Raw genomic sequence first — 21,841 nt, forward strand, 5'->3', positions numbered from 1 at the left:
CCCCTTGCTACTCCCCTAAAATGACCGGAGCATGTGTGCCCGGCCGCTCCATTAATTTCTATAGCTGTACCCAGCTATCTCCGGAACTCCCATAGAAATGAATGGAGCGGCCGCTGTAGGACTCCCACTGATCTGATAGTCATCAGTTATAGACAGGCCAGCCGGTCCGCCCTCTTCCCTGCCCACTCCACGACCCCTTTTCCCTCCACACAAAGTGGCACGAGCAGGGTAAAGTCAAAGATATTGTGGCAAAAAACCTGACGTTTTTTGTAAGCTATGTACTTATATATGTTTTACTAAAGCAGACATGGGAGTGTGGTCTCTATAAAGATAAAATCCTAGGGGGTCATTTATTAAGACTGGCATTTTCAACACCAATCCTAATTAAGCCTTATAGCTGGCGGTGGATTCGCCAAAGTTATGAATCCTCCACCAGTTCTAAATGTAAAATGGCTTCCTAGTTGTCTTACATTTAGACCTACTCCTAAACAGGTGTAGAAAATGGTAAATGAGATGGGCCTGCTGGCCCATCCCCTTCCCCACCACACCCACCTCTTTAGACCTGGCGTGAGCAGGAAAAAGTGGCAGATTGCTGCGCAACTAACCATTGCGCTGCAATCTGTGCCTGAAATAGGTGTACTGTATTTCAGGTGTACTGTATTTCAGCTTGATAAATGACCCACCTAATTTTTATTGACAGATGCAGATGTGATGGGAAAGACATGAAAAACTGAAGGTTTCTTTCTCAATATGTGTTCTTGTAGCACAAATTGTAGTACGATTTTGGCAGGCTCTAAGCCTGTCATTACAATTGAGCACTATGTATGATATTGATATGCAATGTGCAAATTAGGTATTTTTCTCACTTTTTAAAGCAGACACAGTAGCCATTTATATCATCTAGGAGAAAGCCCTGTCTGTGAGCACTTTGTTCTTGCCTTTGCAGTCCAGACGTTCTCTTTTCAAAACGTGTTCTTTAGCCGGCAGCTCAGTTCCCCTATGATTAAGGTAATGAGCAGCATTGCTATGTGAGGGGTTCAAGGCACCATTTCTTCATGCAGCTTTTTGAGATGATAATACATGCAGACATACTGTAATGTGTATGTTGTAGCAGAATAACAGTAACTATTAGATAGTGGATGATATTTTAGATTAGTGTTTGTTTCTCCCTCATAGGATCTGTTCATATTAGGCAGTTACCTGTACAATATTCAGTAGCAATGATCTATTGTCCCATTACTGGTCTTAATAAATACATGTGCCATCTCATGGGTTCATAAATTATGCAATATTTGCTACCTGCACAGTAGATCTGATAATATAAGAGAAAGTGAACACTCACTATATGCTTACAGCCCTTTCACATGGCAGAGCTGTGTCCACTGAGCCCAGGGGCAGATTGGCCATAGATTCGGTGAGCCGATGCCCAGGGGACCACCTGAGCCCTCCTCACCGGTGCTAGCTAAGTAATTAATTAATGCTGGGGGCGTCAAGTACTGTAGTTATGTACCTGACCGGCGACCACAGGTCCCCTCCTGATTCCTGTAGTCAACTATATTGCCATCCTGAGGCAATTGGTGTAGGAGGATAGAATGTGGCAGCTGGAGCTGGCCACCACAAAGGGGCAGCTTCTGAGGAGGTATTTTGTTCTATTTTGTGATGCACTTAGTTTTTTTTATGCTGCTGGGTCAGTTTATTGTGTTGTACTGAGGTATTTGGCTCTGTAAGGTGATATTTTGTCCCCCTGCCTGATGTCGGTTGAGGTGTCCTTGATGTTTTTGAGGTTTTGGTTTTGAGGTGCAAGGCAGGGTCAGTTGGTGATGCTGCGTATGTTGGTGCAGTGTAGTGGTGCAGGGAATAATGAGGCCAGGTTAACAGCAGAATGGTTCTTTACTGAAGAATTAAGTTGAGGCACATCAGATACAGTTCTCAGCATGCAATGGACTGACAGGTGTTACACAAATGCACTTTTCACAGATGTTACGGGTTTCAAGGCTGTACAGGTACTTAGACCTTATTCACACGTCAGTGTTTAGGTCATTGATTTCCATCAATGATTGTGAGCCAAAATCAGGAGTGGAAGCTACACAGAGATAAGTTATAAGGGAAAGATCTGCACTTGTTCTGTGTTTAGACCCACACCTGGACTTGGTTCACAATCACTGCACTTCTATAACTGACTTTTACATAAGCATATTGACATGGGGTGTAAAACTTCTCTTTTATGTAATGCAACCACAGGGTAGACCCTAAATGTAAGACTATGTTCTGCAACTTTTTGAACAGGTTGCGGTACTAAAAATGTACATCCTTTGTGGGATGTGGATATTTTATGCAGATGATTAATCTGCTCTGTGTATTCAGGTACACGTGTAAATGGAGACTCAATGATCTGTTTATGACAGCAATTCTCCAAAGACTTTAGCTCTACACTTCCTGTTTTCATTTGGCCTGCTTTTCAAAGTAAAATTCTTTTCTGGCCTCTCTGCTGGCTAGGCTTAAACTGACTGACTTGTTTCTGAAATGTCTCTCTTCTCTATATTGAATAGGTGACATCATTCCCATCTAGTGGTAGCTGCAAATATGGCCTATTAATACCTTTTGCATACATATACAGAAATGCATTTGCTTTATAAAAATATATGTTTCACCTAATTTTTGCAATTTACAGCATGTCTGCAGCTAAGGTGTCATAGACTTCTGTGGGTGCCATATTGCAGTTCTGGTCAACTCAGTGCTTGTATATAGCAGTAACATATCTATGTGTATGATCCCTGCAAATGTCAAATGTTCTGCCACCAGTCTATAGAAAATATGTATATTATAGGGCCAGCAGCTATTTAGAAAGGGATTGGCTTCATGAAACAACAGCTTTAAAAAACAGGATTAGCATCTATACTTATATGTAGTCAAACATGACGAGGTCTCAAAATTTGAACCATCAGACCAATTGGCCAGATCCAGCACAAGCACTACATATACAGCAAAAAGTCAGAGACACTCCAACTGCATTTTGAGCTCATTCAATGGTTTGTTTCCAACAGTGTAATTAAACCTTAAAGGATATTTCCAGTAAATTGTTTAAAGTTTTGTGCAGAGATGTGCCTCAGGGTGCACTGTTAAATACTATATTTTTATTCACCTAATGCATGTTGTAACATAACAATATGGCTGCGTTCTGCCTGACTGACACTTTCATTAAAATAAATCGAAGCTCTTAGATGAGATGTTGGTATTCTTAGCTTGCAGGGTGAATTTGATCACTCTTAAATCAAAGAGGTTGCCATGAAAAAAAAGAAAAAAAGAAAAAATGAAAATCAGAGATCATATAGTATCTGACAATCTCTAACAAAGGTCGAACCAGCCCTGTATCTCACATGGAACCAGAGATCTTCCAACTCATTGCTACAATTGTTCTGCTACATTTATTTCTGGCTGGCAGCTGAGGGTGTGTGTCCTTTTCCAGGGGTGTGTTCCAGTTTCCAACAGAAGTTATGGCTGGTAACAGTTGAAGATTTAAACTGAGCATGTGCAGCCACCTCAGTGAGATGGATAAGAAATAAGGAAAAGAACAAACAGCATGGGGCACTATACACTATAAATTAAAATGCAACCCCAAATCCAACCTGACAGATGACATTTTTGGCAGACAATTTTATACCGCCGACTATCATAAGCAATCATTCTTGTCTAATTCTAAAATGATGGTCAACAAAAATGGTAAAATTTTCTATTGACAGCTATCTCACAAGTATGGCAGTCTATATGTTTGGACAAAGAGGCATTTTGCAGAGAGAACCGAAGAAGATCTGCCATCGCAGAGTACTTATTGTCATAGTATATTCTTATATATCTTCTGTTTGTGTCATGCTATACTTCTGTAGAAAAGGAATTTTGGATGCTAATATTGTTTTTTGTAGAATTTATTATCTTAAGGGTCCATTCACACGTTCGTAGAATGGGTCAGCATTAGAGTTGAGCGGACACCTGGTTTGGGACCCGAACTTGACCCGATCTTGACCCCGAACCCGAATCCCATTGAAGTCAATAGGGACCCGAACGTTTGGGCACTGAAATGGCTCTAAAATACTCCTGGAAAAGGCTAGAGGGCTGCAAAAGGCATCAAAATGTGTTTAAGAGCATGACAACTGTTCTGCAAACAAATATGGATAGGGAAATGACTTAAAATAACATAAAATACTGAAAAATTTAAAATAACAATCTGGATCTAAGAGTAGGAGGTTGAGGAGGCGGTGGATGGGTGGATGTGGCGGTGTAGGTTGACGTGGCAGTGTAGGTGGAAGCAGCGGTGAAGGAGGAATAGGTAGCCAACACTGATTTGAGTTATTTTTTATTTTTAAATTGGGGTATCCCCCAAAATATTGAGACATATAACAAAATAAAACAAAGAATAAGTGCACTTGAGTACAAGAATGGATAGTTGAGGCTGGTATAAATGTCGATTCTGCACAAGGTACGGACAAGTCCTGTGGGATCCATGCCTAGTTAATTTTATAAAACGTAAGCTTGTCCACATTGGCTGCGGCCTGTGATAATGCTCTCTGCCATACTAAACACACATTCGCACTATACACTGGCTGCAGGGCAGGTCAGCACCTCCAAGGCTGACAAAGCTTTTCCACATTTTGGCCATGCAAACCCTGCCTTCTCAGGTGCTGGCGGTGCCCCAGCTGCGTTGGCGAACTCTTCCTCCTCCTCTGCCTTCGCCTTGTGCTTCCACTGTGCCCCGCTGTCAGGTGGGAATGCTATCATCAGCGTGCGCTTGTAGTCGCTCATCTTCTGATCAGTAACAGATGTTTTCACAAAATTTAGTTCCCTGTCAGCAATGCAGAGCAGGGGTTCATTCACGGCAAAAGGGGGTTCATGTCACCCAGCAATACAACAGAGGATTTTGAGAGATTTAGGCCCCTGTCAGCAATGCAGAGCAGGGGTTCATTCACGGCAAAAGGGGGTTCATGTCACCCAGCAATAGAACAGAGGATTTTGAGAGATTTAGGCCCCTGTCAGCAATGCAGAGCAGGGGTTCATTCACAGCAAAAGGGGGTTCATGTCACCCAGCAATACAACAGAGGATTTTGAGAGATTTAGGCCCCTGTCAGCAATGCAGAGCAGGGGTTGATTCACGGCAAAAGGGGGTTCATGTCACCCAGCAATACAACAGAGGATTTTGAGAGATTTAGGCCCCTGTCAGCAATGCAGAGCAGGGGTTCATTCATGGCAACAGGGGGTTCATGTCACACAGCAAAAGAACAGAGGATTTTGAGAGATTTAGGCCTGTGTCAGCAATGCAGAGCAGGGGTTCATTCACGGCAAAAGGGGGTTCATGTCACCCAGTAATTGAACAGAGGATTTTGAGAGATTTAGGCCCCTGTCAGCAATGCAGAGCAGGGGTTCATTCATGGCAAAAGGGGGTTCATGTCACCCAGCAATAGAACAGAGGATTTTGAGAGATTTAGGCCCCTGTCAGCAATGCAGAGCAGGGGTTGATTCACGGCAAAAGGGGGTTCATGTCACCCAGCAATACAACAGAGGATTTTGAGAGATTTAGGCCCCTGTCTAGGGATGAGCGAACCCGAACTATATAGTTCGGGTTCGTACCGAATTTTGGGGTGTCCGTGACACGGACCCGAACCCGAACATTTTCGTAATAGTACGGGTTCGGGTTCGGTGTTCGGCGCTTTCTTGGTGCTTTTTGAAAGGCTGCAAAGCAGCCAATCAACAAGCGTCATACTACTTGCCCCAAGAGGCCATCACAGCCTTGCCTACTATTGGCATGGCTGTGATTGGCCAGTGCAGCATGTGACCCAGCCTCTATATAAGCTTGGATCACGTAGCGCTGCACGTCACTCTGCTGATACAAGCGTAGGGAAAGGTTGCAGCTGCGACGTTAGGGCGAGATTAGGCAGATTAACTCCTCCAAAAGACTTCATTCAGTGATCGATCTTCAGCTGTGGATCATTGAAGTGCTGATATTCAATTGCTCACTTTTTTTAGGCTGCCCAGAGCGTTTTTATATCACTTTTTTTCTGTGGTGATCGGCGGCCATTTTGTGGCTTGTGGTGCGCCAGCACAATCTACCACCAAATGCATTTAACCATCAAAAGTGTGGTTATTTTTTGCTATATCCTACATCAGGTGCAGGCTGAGCCTGTGTCACCCAAGTGCATTTAACCATCAATAGTGTGGTTATTTTTTGGCCATATACTACATCAGGTGCAGGCTGAGCCTGTGTCACCCAAGTGCATTTAACCATCAATAGTGTGGTTATTTTTTGCTATATCCTACATCAGGGTCAAGCTTTCATCAAGTGCATTTAACCATCAATAGTGTGGTTATTTTTTGGCCATATACTACATCAGGTGCAGGCTGAGCCTGTGTCACCCAAGTGCATTTAACCATCAATAGTGTGGTTATTATTTGGCCATATACTACATCAGGGGCAAGTTGAGCCTGTCACCCAGCACCTAAAAAATAGACCTGACATTTATATTCCTCCAAATCAGTACTGTTTTAGCTGGTCAAGTTATTTTTAGTGACCGTAAAAGCACAGTTTTTGTTCTGGGTTGAAAAACAATTCCCAAATTTGCCATTCTAAAAAATAATTGTGGTTTCAGCTGTATCAGGCCTACTTTAAATCTATCCCTAAAAGGGTATATTAGATTCAAGGTGCTGATAGGGTCATTCTGAAAAACTTAACACACACGCTACAGTGCAGATACAAGTCTAATTCTGTGATTAAACGTATACCTGTCACACAGCGCCTAAAAAATAGGCCTCACATTTATATTCAGCTAAATCTGTCATTACTGGTGTGCCTGTATTAGTGTAATACGGTACCTAAATAGATAGCCAGAGAGTGTTAGGTGTCTGTAAAAAAAGGCCTGAATTTTAATTCAATACATTGGCCCGAATAATATTTTTCTTATTGTGGTGAACGGGAACAATGAGGAAAACATCTAGTAAGGGACGCGGACGCGGACGTGGACATGGTTGTGGTGGTGTTAGTGGACCCTCTGGTGCTGGGAGAGGACGTGGCCGTTCTGCCACAGCCACACGTCCTAGTGTACCAACTACCTCAGGTCCCAGTAGCCGCCAGAATTTACAGGGATATTTGGTGGGGCCCAATGCCGTTCTAAGGATGGTAAGGCCTGAGCAGGTACAGGCATTAGTCAATTGGGTGGCCGACAGTGCGTCCAGCACGTTCACATTATCTCCCACCCAGTCTTCTGCAGAAAGCGCACAGATGGCGCATGAAAACCAAGCCCATCAGTCTGTCACATCACCCCCATGCATATCAGGGAAACTGTCTGAGCCTCAAGTTATGCAGCAGTCTCTTATGCTGTTTGAAGACTCTGCTGCCAGGGTTTCCCATGGGCATCCACCTAGCCCTTCCCCAGGGGTGGAAGAGATAGAATGCACTAACGCACAACCACTTATGTTTCCTGATGATGAGGACATGGAAATACCACCTCAGCACGTCTCTGATGATGACGAAACACAGGTGCCAACTGCTGCGTCTTTCTGCAGTGTGCAGACTGAACAGGAGGTCAGGGATCAAGACTGGGTGGAAGACGATGCAGGGGACGATGAGGTCCTAGACCCCACATGGAATGAAGGTCGTGCCACTGACTTTCACAGTTCGGAGGAAGAGGCAGTGGTGAGACCGAGCCAACAGCGTAGCAAAAGAGGGAGCAGTGGGCAAAATCAGAACAGCCGCCGCCAAGAGACTCCGCCTGCTACTGACCGCCGCCATCTGGGACCGAGCACCCCAAAGGCAGCTTCAAGGAGTTCCCTGGCATGGCACTTCTTCAAACAATGTGCTGACGACAAGACCCGAGTGGTTTGCACGCTGTGCCATCAGAGCCTGAAGCGAGGCATTAACGTTCTGAACCTTAGTACAACCTGCATGACCAGGCACCTGCATGCAAAGCATGAACTGCAGTGGAGTAAATACCTTAAAAACAAGGAAGTCACTCAGGCTCCCCCTGCTACCTCTTCTGCTGCTGCCGCCTCGGCCTCTTCTGCTGCTGCCGCCGCCTCGGCCTCTTCCTCCGCCTCTGGAGGGACGTTGGCACTTGCCGCCCAGCTAACATGGGATGTTGGTACACCACCACCTGCGTCACCAAGCATCTCAACCATGTCACACGGCAGCGTTCAGCTCTCCATCTCAACAACATTTGAGAGAAAGCGTAAATTCCCACCTAGCCACCCTCGATCCCTGGCCCTCAATGCCAGCATTTCTAAACTACTGGCCTATGAAATGCTGTCATTTAGGCTGGTGGAGACAGACAGCTTCAAACAGCTCATGTCGCTTGCTGTCCCACAGCATGTTGTTCCCAGCCGCCACTACTTCTCCAAGAGAGCCGTGCCTTCCCTGCACAACCAAGTATCCGATAAAATCAAGTGTGCACTGCGCAACGCCATCTGTGGCAAGGTCCACCTAACCACAGATACGTGGACCAGTAAGCACGGCCAGGGACGCTATATCTCCCTAACTGCACACTGGGTAAATGTAGTGGCGGCTGGGCCCCAGGCGGAGAGCTGTTTGGCGCACGTCCTTCCGCCGCCAAGGATCGCAGGGCAACATTCTTTGCCTCCTGTCTCCTCCTCCTCCTACTCAGCTTCCTCCTCCTATTCTTCCACCTGCTCATCCAGTCAGCCACACACCTTCACCACCAACTTCAGCACAGCCCGGGGTAAACGTCAGTAGGCCGTTCGGAAACTCATATGTTTGGGGGACAGGCCCCACACCGCACAGGAGTTGTGGCGGGGTATAGAACAACAGACCGACGAGTGGTTGCTGCCGGTGAGCCTCAAGCCCGGCCTGGTGGTGTGCGATAATGGGCGAAATCTCGTTGCAGCTCTGGGACTAGCCGGTTTGACGCACATCCCTTGCCTGGCGCATGTGCTGAATTTGGTGGTGCAGAAGTTCATTCGCAACTACCCCGACATGTCAGAGCTGCTGCATAAAGTGCGGGCCGTCTGTTCGCGCTTCCGGCGTTCACACCCTGCCGCTGCTCGCCTGTCTGCGCTACAGCGTAACTTCGGCCTTCCCGCTCACCGTCTCATATGCGACGTGCCCACAAGGTGGAACTCCACCTTGCACATGCTGGACAGACTGTGCGAGCAGCAGCAGGCCATAGTGGAGTTTCAGCTGCAGCACGCACGGGTCAGTCGCATTGCGGAACAGCACCACTTAACCACCAATGACTGGGCCTCCATGCGAGACCTGTGTGCCCTGTTGCGCTGTTTCGAGTACTCCACCAACATGGCCAGTGGCGATGACGCCGTTATCAGCGTTACAATACCACTTCTATGTCTCCTTGAGAAAACACTTAGGGCGATGATGGAAGAGGAGGTGGCCCAGGAGGAAGAGGAGGAAGAGGGGTCATTTTTAGCACTTTCAGGCCAGTCTCTTCGAAGTGACTCAGAGGAAGGTTTTTTGCAACAGCAGAGGCCAGGTACAAATGTGGCCAGACAGGGCCCACTACTGGAGGACGAGGAGGACGAGGATGAGGAGGAGGTGGAGGAGGATGAGGATGAAGCATGTTCACAGCGGGGTGGCACACAAAGCAGCTCGGGCCCATCACTGGTGCGTGGCTGGGGGGAAACACAGGACGATGACGATACGCCTCCCACAGAGGACAGCTTGTCCTTACCTCTGGGCAGCCTGGCACACATGAGCGACTACATGCTGCAGTGCCTGCGCAACGACAGCAGAGTTGCCCACATTTTAACGTGTGCGGACTACTGGGTTGCCACCCTGCTGGATCCCCGGTACAAAGACAATGTGCCCACCTTACTTCATACACTGGAGCGTGATAGGAAGATGCGCGAGTACAAGCGCACGTTGGTAGACGCGCTACTGAGAGCATTCCCAAATGTCACAGGGGAACCAGTGGAAGCCCAAGGCGAAGGCAGAGGAGGAGCAAGAGGTCGCCAACGCAGCTGTGTCACGGCCAGCTCCTCTGAGGGCAGGGTTAGCATGGCAGAGATGTGGAAAAGTTTTGTCACCACGCCACAGCTAACTGCACCACCACCTGATACGGAACGTGTTAGCAGGAGGCAACATTTCAATGACATGGTGGAACAGTACCTGTGCACACCCCTCCACGTACTGACTGATGGTTCGGCCCCATTCAACTTCTGGGTCTCCAAATTGTCCACGTGGCCAGAGCTAGCCTTTTATGCCTTGGAGGTGCTGGCCTGCCCGGCGGCCAGCGTTTTGTCTGAACGTGTATTCAGCACGGCAGGGGGCGTCATTACAGACAAACGCAGCCGCCTGTCTACAGCCAATGTGGACAAGCTGACGTTCATAAAAATGAATCAGGCATGGATCCCACAGGACCTGTCCATCCCTTGTGCAGATTAGACATTAACTACCTCCCCTTAACAATATATTATTGTACTCCAGGGCACTTCCTCATTCAATCCTATTTTTATTTTCATTTTACCATTATATTGCGGGGCAACCCAAAGTTGAATGAACCTCTCCTCTGTCTGGGTGCCGGGGCCTAAATATGTGACAGTGGCCTGTTCCAGTGGTGGGTGACGTGAAGCCTGATTCTCTGCTATAACATGAAGACTGATTCTGTGCTGACATGAAGCCAGATTCTCTGTTACGGGACCTATTTCCTCTGCCTGGGTGCCTGGGCCTAAATATGTGACAGTGGCCTGTTCCAGTGGTGGGTGACGTGAAGCCTGATTCTCTGCTATGACATGAAGACTGATTCTGTGCTGACATGAAGCCAGATTCTCTGTTACGGGACCTCTCTCCTCTGCCTGGGTGCCGGGGCCTAAATATGTGACAGTGGCCTGTTCCAGTGGTGGGTGACGTGAAGCCTGATTCTCTGCTATGACATGAAGACTGATTCTGTGCTGACATGAAGCCAGATTCTCTGTTACGGGACCTCTCTCCTCTGCCTGGGTGCCTGGGCCTAAATATGTGACAGTGGCCTGTTCCAGTGGTGGGTGACGTGAAGCCTGATTCTCTGCTATGACATGAAGACTGATTCTGTGCTGACATGAAGCCAGATTCTCTGTTACGAGACCTCTCTCCTCTGCCTGGGTGCCGGGGCCTAAATATGTGACAGTGGCCTGTTCCAGTGGTGGGTGACGTGAAGCCTGATTCTCTGCTATGACATGAAGACTGATTCTGTGCTGAAATGAAGCCAGATTCTCTGTTACGGGACCTCTCTCCTCTGTCTGGGTGCCGGGGCCTAAATATGTGACAGTGACCTGTTCCAGTGGTGGGTGACGTGAAGCCAGATTCTCTGCTATGACATGAAGACTAATTCTGTGCTGACATGAAGCCAGATTCTCTGTTACGGGACCTCTCTCCTCTGCCTGGGTGCCTGGGCCTAAATATATGACAGTGGCCTGTTCCAGTGGTGGGTGACGTGAAGCCTGATTCTCTGCTATGACATGAAGACTGATTCTGTGCTGTCATGAAGCCAGATTCTCTGTTACGGGACCTCTCGCCTCTGTCTGGGTGCCGGGGCCTAAATATGTGACAGTGGCCTGTTCCAGTGGTGGGTGACGTGAAGCCTGATTCTCTGCTATGACATGAAGACTGATTCTGTGCTGACATGAAGCCAGATTCTCTGTTACGGGACCTCTCTCCTCTGCCTGGGTGCCTGGGCCTAAATATGTGACAGTGGCCTGTTCCAGTGGTGGGTGACGTGAAGCCTGATTCTCTGCTATGACATGAAGACTGATTCTGTGCTGACATGAAGCCAGATTCTCTGTTACGGGACCTCTCTCCTCTGCCTGGGTGCCAGGGCCTAAATGTGTGACAGTGGCCTGTTCCAGTGGTGGGTGACGTGAAGCCTGATTCTCTGCTATGACATGAAGACTGATTCTCTGCTGAAATGAAGCCAGATTCTCTGCTATGGGACCTCTGTCCAATTGATATTGGTTAATTTTAATTTTTATTTTTTTTATTTTTATTTTAATTCATTTCCCTATCCACATTTGTTTGCAGGGGATTTACCTACATGTTGCTGCCTTTTGCAGCCCTCTAGCTCTTTCCTGGGCTGTTTTACAGCCTTTTTAGTGCCGTAAAGTTCGGGTCCCCATTGACTTCAATGGGGTTCGGGTTCGGGACGAAGTTCGGGTCGGGTTCGGATCCCGAACCCAAACATTTCCGGGAAGTTCGGCCGAACTTCTCGAATCCGAACATCCAGGTGTTCGCTCAACTCTACCCCTGTCAGCAATGCAGAGCAGGGGTTCATTCACGGCAACAGGGGGTTCAGGTCACCCAGCAATACAACTGAGGATTTTGAGAGATTTAGGCCCCTGTCAGCAATGCAGAGCAGGGGTTCATTCACGGCAAAAGGGGGTTCATGTCACCCAGCAATAGAACAGAGGATTTTGAGAGATTTAGGCCCCTGTCAGCAATGCAGAGCAGGGGTTCATTCACGGCAAAAGGGGGTTCAAGTCACCCAGCAATACAACAGATGATTTTGAGAGATTCAGGCCCCTGTCAGCAATGCAGAGCTGGGGTTCATTCACGGCAAAATGGGGTTCATGTCACCCAGCAATGCAACAGAGGATTTTAAGAGATTTAGGCTCCTGTCAGCAATGCAGTTTAGGGGTTCATTCACGGCAAAAAGGGATTGATGTCACCCAGCAATACAACAGAGGATTTTGAGAGATTTAGGCCCCTGTCAGCAATGCAGAGCAGGGGTTCATTCACTGCAAAAAGGTGTTCATGTCACCCAGCAATAGAACAGAGGCTTTTGAGAGATTTAGGCCCCTGTCAGCAATGCAGAGCAGGGGTTCATTCACGGCAAAAGGGGGTTCATGTCACCCAGCATTTGAACATAGGATTTTGAGAGATTTAGGCCCCTGTCAGCAATGCAGAGTAGGGGTTCATTCACGGCAAAAGGGGGTTCATGTCACCCAGCAATACAACAGAGGATTTTGAGAGATTTAGGCCCCTGTCAGCAATGCAGAGCAGGGGTTCATTCACGGCAAAAGGGGGTTCATGTCACCCAGCATTTGAACATAGGATTTTGAGAGATTTAGGCCCCTGTCAGCAATGCAGAGTAGGGGTTCATTCACGGCAAAAAGTGGTTCATGTCACCCAGCAATACAACAGAGGATTTTGAAAGATTTAGGCCCCTGTCAGCAATGCAGAGTAGGGGTTCATTCACGGCAAAAAGTGGTTCATGTCACCCAGCAATACAACAGAGGATTTTGAAAGATTTAGGCCCCTGTCAGCAATGCAGAGTAGGGGTTCATTCACGGCAAAAGGGGGTTCATGTCACCCAGCAATAGAACAGAGGATTTTGAGAGATTTAGGCCCCTGTCAGCAATGCAGAGCAGGGGTTCATTCACGGCAAAAGGGGGTTCATGTCACCCAGCAATAGAACAGAGGATTTTGAGAGATTTAGGCCCCTGTCAGCAATGCAGAGTAGGGGTTCATTCACGGCAAAAGGGGGTTCATGTCACCCAGCAATACAACAGAGGATTTTGAGAGATTTAGGCCCCTGTCAGCAATGCAGAGCAGGGGTTCATTCACGGCAAAAGGGGGTTCATGTCACCCAGCAATAGAACAGAGGATTTTGAGAGATTTAGGCCCCTGTCACCCAGGCACAGCAGGGGTTTGTATACGCCAAAAATTGTAAAATGTCACCCGACAATTGAAAATAAGGATTTTTTCAATTTAGGGCACTAAAACTTTTTTGAATTAAAATGGCTCTAAAATAGTCCTTGAAAAGGCTAGAGGGATGTAAAAGGCAGTAAAATGTGCTTAAGAGCATGGCAACTGCTCTGCAAACAAATGTGGATAGGGAAATAACTTAAAATGAAATAAAATAACTAAAAATTACAAATTATTAACCTGCGACTCAGAGAAGGAGGTGGATATGGAGTCGGAGGTTGAGAAGGCGGTGAATGTGGTGTTGTAGGTGGAGGCAGCAATGGAGGAGGAACAGGTAGCCAACAATGTTTTTTTTTTTTCTTATTGGGGTAGGTAGCCTCCAAATTATTGGTACAAATAAAAAAAAAGAAAACAAAGAATCATTGCACTTGACTTGAGTACAAGAATGTATGTTTAATGGTGGTATAAATGTCTATTCTGCACAACGTACAGACAAGTCTTGTGAGATCCAAGCCTGGTTCATTTGAATGAATGTGAGCTTGTCCACGTTTGCTGTGGACAGGCGGCTGCGTCTGTCTGTAATGACGCCTCCTGCCGTGCTAAATACACGTTCAGAGCGTACACTGGCTGCAGGGCAGGCCAGCACCTCCAAGGCATACAGGGCAAGCTCTGGCCATGTGGACAATTTGGAGACCCAGAAGTTGAATGGGGCAGAACCATCAGTCAGTATGTGTTGGTACTGTTCCACCATGTTGTTCGAATGCTGCCTCCTGCTAACACGCTCCATATCAGCAGTTGGGGCCGGTTGTTGCGGCGAGGTGACAAAGCTTTTCCTTATGTCGGCCATGCTAACCCTGCCTTCTGAGGTGCTGGCGCTGACACAGCTGCGTTGGCGACCTCTTCCTAATCCCCATCCTTCGCCTTGTGCTTCCACTTGTCCCCCGGCATCAGTTGGGAATGCTCTCAGGAGCGCGTCTACCAGCGTGCGCCTGTAGTCGCGCATCTTCCGATCACGCTCTAGTGAGGGAATTGAGGACGGCACATTGTCTTTGTAACAGGGATCCAGCAGGGTGGCCACCCAGTAGTCAGCACACGTTAAAATGTGGGCAACTCTGCAGTCGTTGCGCAGGCACTGCAGCATGTAGCCGCTCATGGGTGCCAGGCTGCCCAGAGGTAAGGACAAGCTGTCCTCTGTGGGAGGCGTATCGTCTGCGTCCTCCGTATCCCCCCAGCCACGCACCAGTGATGGGCCCGAGCTGCGTTGGATACCACCCCGCTGTGAACATGCTTCATCCCCATCCTCCTCCTCCTCATCCTCCTTCTCCTCGTCCTCCAGTAGTGGGCCCTGGCTGGCCAGGTTTGTACCTGGCCTCTGCTGTTACAAAAATCCACTTTCTGAGCCAATTCTAAAAGACTGGTCTGAAAGTGTTAGAGATGACCCGTCTTCCTCCTCCTCGTCCTGGGCCACATCCTCCTCCATCATCGCCCTAAGTGTTTTCTCAAGGAGACATAGAAGTGGTATTGTAATGCTGATAACGGAGTCATTGCCACTGGCCATGTTGGTGGAGTACTCGAAACAGTGCAACAGGGCACACAGGTCTCGCATGGAGGCCCAGTCATTGGTGGTGAAGTGGTGCTGTTCCGCAGTGCGACTCACCCGGGCGTGCTGCAGCTGAAACTCCACTATGGCCTGCTGCTGCTCGCACAGTCTGTCCAGCATGTGCAAGGTGGAGTTCCACCTTGTGGGCACGTCGCATGTGAGGCGGTGAGCGGGGAACCCGAAGTTACGCTGTAGAGCAGACAGCCGAGCGGCGACAGGATGAGAACGCCGGAAGCGCGCACAGACAGCCCGCACTTTATGCAGCAGCTCAGACATGTTGGGGTAGTTGTGAATGAATTTCTGCACCACCAAATTCAGCACATGCGCCAGGCATAGGATGTGAGTCAAACTGGCTAGTCCAAGAGCTGCAATGAGATTTCGCCCATTATCGCACACCACCAGGCCGGGCTTGAGGCTCACTGGCAGCAACCACTCGTCGGTCTGTTGTTCTATACCCCGCCACAACTCCTGTGCGGTGTGGGGCCTGTCCCCCAAACACATCAGTTTCAGAATGGCCTGCTGACGTTTACCCCTGGCTGTGCTGAAGTTGGTGGTGAAGGTCTGTCGCTGACTGGATGAGGAGGTGGTAGAAGAGGAGTAAGCCGAGTAGGAAGAGGAGGCAACAGGAGGCAAAGAATGATGCACTGCGATCCTTGGCGGCGGAAGGACGTGCGCCAAACAGCCCTCCGCCTGGGGCCCAGCCGCCACTACATTTACCTAGTGTGCAGTTAGGGAGATATAGCGCCCCTGGCCATGCTTACTGGTCCACGTATCAGATGGCGTTGCGCAGTGCACACTTGATTTTATCTGATACTTGGTTGTGCAGGGAGGGCACGGCTCTCCTGGAGAAGTAGTAGCGGCTGGGAACGACGTACTGTGGGACAGCAAGCGACATGAGGTGTTTGAAGCTGTCCGTCTTCACCAGCCTGAATGACAGCATTTCAAAGGCCAGCAGTTTAGAAATGCTGGTATTCAGGGCAAGGGATCGAGGGTGGCTAGGTGGAATTTACGCTTTCTCTCAAAGGTTTGTGAGATGGAGAGCTGAACGCTTCCGTGTGACATGGTGGAGATGCTTGGTGATGGAGGTGGTGTTGTTGGTGGCACAACCTCTGTTTGCTGGGCGGCAGTTGCCAACGTTCCTCCAGAGGCGGAGGAAGATGCCGAGGCAGCAGCAGAAGAGGGAGCAGGAGGGGCCTGATCCCTTTCTTGGTTTTGAAGGTGCTTTCTCCACTGCAGCCCGTGTCTCGCATGTAGATGCCTGGTCATGCAGGTTGTGCTAAGTTTCAGAACGTTAATGCCTCGGTTCAGGCTCTGATGGCACAGCGTGCAAACTACTCGCGTCTTGTCGTCAGCACATTGTGTGAAGAAGTGCCATGCCAGGGAACTCCTTGAAGCTGCCTTTGGTGTGCTCGGTCCCTGGTGACGGTGGCCAGTAGTAGGCGAACTGTTTTGGCGACGGCTGCTCTGCTTTTGCACCCTGCTCCCGCTTTTGCTACACTGTTGGCTCGGTCTCACCACTGCCTCTTCCTCCGAACTCTGAAAGTCAGTGGCACGACCTTCATTTCATGTGGGGTCTAGGACCTCATCGTACCCTGCATCGTCTTCCACCCAGTCTTCCTCTCTGACCTCCTTTTTCGGTCTGCACACTGCAGAAAGACACAGCAGTTGGCACCTGTGTTTCATCATCATCAGAGACATGCTGAGGTGGTATTCCCATGTCCTCATCAGGAAACATCAGTGGTTGTGCGTCAGTGCATTCTATGTCTTCCACCCCTGGGGAAGGGCTAGGTGGATGCCCTTGGGAAACCCTGCCAGCAGAGTCTTCAAACAGCTTAAGAGATTGCTGCATGACTTGAGGCTCAGACATGTTCCCCGATATGCACGGGGGTGATGGGCATGGGTTTCAGGCGCCAACTGTGCGCTTTCTGCAGAAGACTGGGTGGGAGATAATGTGAACGTGCTGGATCCACTGTCGCCCACCCAATTGACTAGCTCAGGCCTTAACATCCTTAGAACGGCATTAGGCCCGACCAAATATCGCTGTAGATTCTGGTGGCTACTGGGACCTGAGGTAGTAGGTTCAGTAGGACGTGTAGCTGTGGCAGAACGGCCACGTCCTCTCCCTGCACCAGAGGCTCCACCAACACAACCACCACGACCATGACCGCGTCCCTTATTAGATGTTTGCCTCATAGTTAGTGTTCAAAAAGCAAAGTAAAAAGTGGTTAAGTATGTTAAAAAAAAATTAACACGAATATAAACCGTGATGTAGGGTATTGCACTCAAATTTTTTTTTTACTCTATATGACAGCGGTATTTGTGGCCTAAATGTGACACTCACTTATGCACGTCTTATCCCAGATGTGCAGTATATTAGAGGGTTTTTTCACCCCAGTATGCCAAAGCCGTATTTATGGCCTGAATGTGACAGTCACTTATGCACGTCTAATCCCAGATGTGCAGTATATTGCAGGATTTTTTCACCCCAGTATGCCAAAGTCGTATTTATGGCCTAAATGTGACAGTGACTTATGCACGTGTAATCACAGATGTGCAGTATATTAGAGAATTTTTTCACCCTAACCAGAAAGCTGTATTTCTGTCCTAAATGTGACAGTGACTTATGCTCATGTAATCACAGATATGCAGTATATTAGAGAATTTTTTCACCCCAGTAACCAAAAAGCTGTATTTCTGTCCTAAATGTGACAGTGACTTATGCACGTGTAATCACAGATGTGCAGTATACTAGAGGCTTTTTTCACCCCAGTATGCCAAAGCCGTATTTATGGCCTAAATGTGACAGTGACTTATGCATGTGTAATCACAGATGTGCAGTATATTAGAGGGTTTTTTCACACCAGTATGCCAAAGCCGTATTTATGGCCTAAATGTGACAGTGACTTATGCACGTGTAATCACAGATGTGCAGTATATTAGAGAATTTTTTCACCCCATTAACCAAAAAGCTGTATTTCTGTCCTAAATGTGACAGTGACTTATGCACGTGTAATCACAGATGTGCAGTATATTAGAGGGTTTTTTCACCCCAGTATGCCAAAGCCGTATTTATGGCCTAAATGTGACAGTGACTTATGCATGTGTAATCACAGATGTGCAGTATATTAGAGTTTTTTCTCCACCCTAACCAAAAAGCTGTATTTCTGTCCTAAATGTGACAATGAATTATGCACGTGTAATAACATATGTGCAGTATATTAGAGGCTTTTTTCACCCAAGTATGCCAAAGTCGTATTTATGGCCTAAATGTGACAGTGACTTATGCACGTGTAATCACAGATGTGCAGTATATTAGAGGGTTTTTTCACCCCAGTAACCAAAAAGCTGTATTTCTGTCCTAAATGTGACAGTGACTTATGCACGTGTAATCACAGATGTGCAGTATATTAGAGGTTTTTTTTTTACCCCAGTAACCAAAAGGCTGTATTTCTGTCCTAAATGTGACAGTGACTTATGCACGTGTAATAACACATGTGCAGTATATTAGAGGCTTTTTTCACCCTTACCAAAAAGCTGTATTTCTGTCCTAAATGTGACAGTCACTTATGCTTGTCTAATCCCAGATGTGCAGTATATCAGAGGCTTTTTTCACCCCAGTATGCCAAAGCTGTATTTCTGGACTTGCAGATAGCCTATGCTGGTGCACTATCGTTGCACAAAATGGCTGCCGATCCTGTATTGTTATTGACTAACTGAAGAAAAAAAAGTTCGTTGGCTCAGGGCAGGCTTAAAAAAATTGTGCACTGCACCCACAAAACACTTTTTCTGTAGATCGCTGAGTACATAAACCAGTTCTTGATCAGATTTCTCCCTGATCTCTCCCTCAAAGCAGCTGCAGCCTCTCCCTTCACTAATCCGAGCAGAGTGACGGGCGGCCCTACGTGACTCCAGCTTAAATAGAGGCTGGGTCACATGCTGCAGTTGGCCAATCACAGCCATGGCAATAGTAGGCATGGCTGTGATGGCCTTTTGGGGCAAGTAGTATGACGCTTGTTGATTGGCTGCTGTGCAGCATTTCAAAAAGCGCCAAGAAAGTGCCAAACACGAACCCCAACTTTTACGTAAATGTTCGGGTTCAGGTCCGGGTGCCGAAAACCCTAAAGTTCGGTACGAACCCGAACTTTACAGTTCGGGTTCGCTCAACTCTAGTCAGCATCCGTTCCGCAAATTGCCGAACGGGTGCGGACCCAATCATTCTCTATGGGGCAGGAATGGATGCGGACATCAAACTACGGACGTGTGAATGGACCCTAATCAGATGTTCATGGAAATGCAATAGAAAAGCTCACCATGCAAAACTCTAAAATTTTCATGAGGAAAATTCTTCAGTACGACAGCAGAAATGGGATCAATCCACACTGTGGAACTTTTTCAAAAAGCTTAAACAGTGAAGTCTACTTTAACCTCGGGTCTGTGTTTTGTGTGTAAAGCTGAAGTTGGGTACTGCTGTCGCGTACAAGTATTGTGGAGGCTAACCACGCTGCCTACGTCTTTAGTGTGAAGCCGGCCGACTGAATATATCACCATACCACAGAATATACCGCAGAATCCGTGATATGGTTAACCTTAGCAAGTTTTTCATGTTCCAAACTGCATAGTTGCAGACATCCCATACAGTCATTGATATGTTTCAAGCTGTATCTCTGTAGACATTCCTTAAATTCAAATTCTGGTCAAATGTGGCTAATATTTGCTTCATTTAACAGGTGCTTTTCAAGTAAAAGGTAAATGGCTTGAGCTCATTTTTGTTCTCTTTATTCTTTTATTACCACAAGAACTTGCAGCACATCAGCAGGGTTACTAACAGAAAAAAATGCTTGGCCTGATACACTCATGTGCTTTCATAATTCAAAGGAAATGCATAAAAATCTTTAACAAGCATAGCTTAAAATGATTTTTACATGAACACTGAAACTAATATCTTCAAAGCAGCTGTCAATAGGTGTCTGCCCTTTGCCACCAACTTGGCAAAACGTACAAATATAAGTCAAGAGCTGTGAAGATCAGACGGAAAAGTGTCACAGAAGCCTGGGCTAAAGCTGTGCCTGCTAAAACACTGGACGTCAGTCATATATTCTGTATCCCTGGCAGGAAAAAGCACGTCTCTGAGTATAGAGTGTTTGATGAGCTCTAAGCTAGTTTTAGACACCCCAGTCAGAGAAGTGGAACATCAGAAGACATGATTGTGTAGCTTACAAATATGACGTCCCATGCTGAGCACCTCCAACGTCAAATGAGGGTTGGTGCTGAGTTTTACAGCTAGATATATAAACACAATGATTTATAGAAAGATTGCCCCAGGCTTTTAGGCTTTTCATGTCTACTTGCTTTTTGTTAAAGGAGTTTGCTTGTTTTTTGAGTGAAATAAAACTGGAAGAAAAGTTTAAGTCTGAATGAGTGCAGTTTGAAAGCCTTCTCTCATGGAAACTGGAGTTTTTACCAATGGAGATATGTAAATATGAAGTTATACATCTGGGAACTATTAATCTATATGCAACATAGTGTATGTCCTAGGGCAATGTTTTAAAATGAATTCTATGATTTGAGAATGAATAAGCTTACGCAGGCTAAGTTAATAAATATATTTGCTCCCCTGTTTCCCCGAAAATAAGACAGTGTCTTATATTAATTTTTGCTCCCAAAGATGCGCTAGGTCTTATTTTCAGGGATGTCTTATTTTTCCATGACACAGGGGGATCAGAAGGGGGAATCAAAATGACACAGGAGAATCTGAGGGGGGATTACCATTTTAGTACCCCTTTCTTATCCTCCTGTGTCATTTTTATTCCCCCCTCTGATCCCCCTGTGTCATTTTAAGTGATCCCCCTCCCCTGTGCCAGCGGAGAGTGGATTATTTAGTCTCTCCCCCCTCCCACCTTCACCAGACATCCCCCAACCACTTTATCACACGTTCCCCCCCCCCCACCTCAGTCACCCCTGTGTGTCCGTGCCGGCCAGATTCCACACAATGTGTCCGACTCCTGCCCTGCGCGACTCACTCACTGTCTAAATGTGAGTCAGCCAGACTCCATCAGGGCAGAGCGAACAGCAGGCGGCAGCTTGTCCTGGCGGCGGCGCGGGCTCTCTGATTTAAAGAGACCTCGCACTGCCTGAACAGCTCTGGCTGCGCTGCAGCCAATCAGTGAGCTGCGCGGCGGCGCCCACCGCTACGGTCCAGAGGAGTCAGACGCCTTACAGTAGCTTCTGGGACCTTATATTCCGGATGTCCTTATTATCGGGGAGGCCTTATTATCGGGGAGGTCTTATTTTCGGGGGGATGCCTTATATTACAGCAAGAGGAAAAACTGGAAGTAGGTCTTATTTTCGGGGGATATCTTATTTTCAGGGAAACACGGTAAGTGGGATTAAATATAAGAGAACACAGACAAAACACATATAGAATACAAAAAAGTACATAAACATCACTAGCCTAAATATCGGTCGGCCATGCTATAACACATGGTTGTCTACCACATTATAACACATAACTGACACCCAGGGTGTACCAGAGATAGGGCAAATCAATGCTTATATCCTACCAAGGCCCTGCCCCCTGTGTGCATCACGCATGTCCTGAGATGTGTCTCGGACAT

This window comes from Bufo bufo, chromosome 2, assembly GCF_905171765.1.
Source record: "Bufo bufo chromosome 2, aBufBuf1.1, whole genome shotgun sequence".
Lineage (NCBI taxonomy): Eukaryota > Metazoa > Chordata > Amphibia > Anura > Bufonidae > Bufo > Bufo bufo.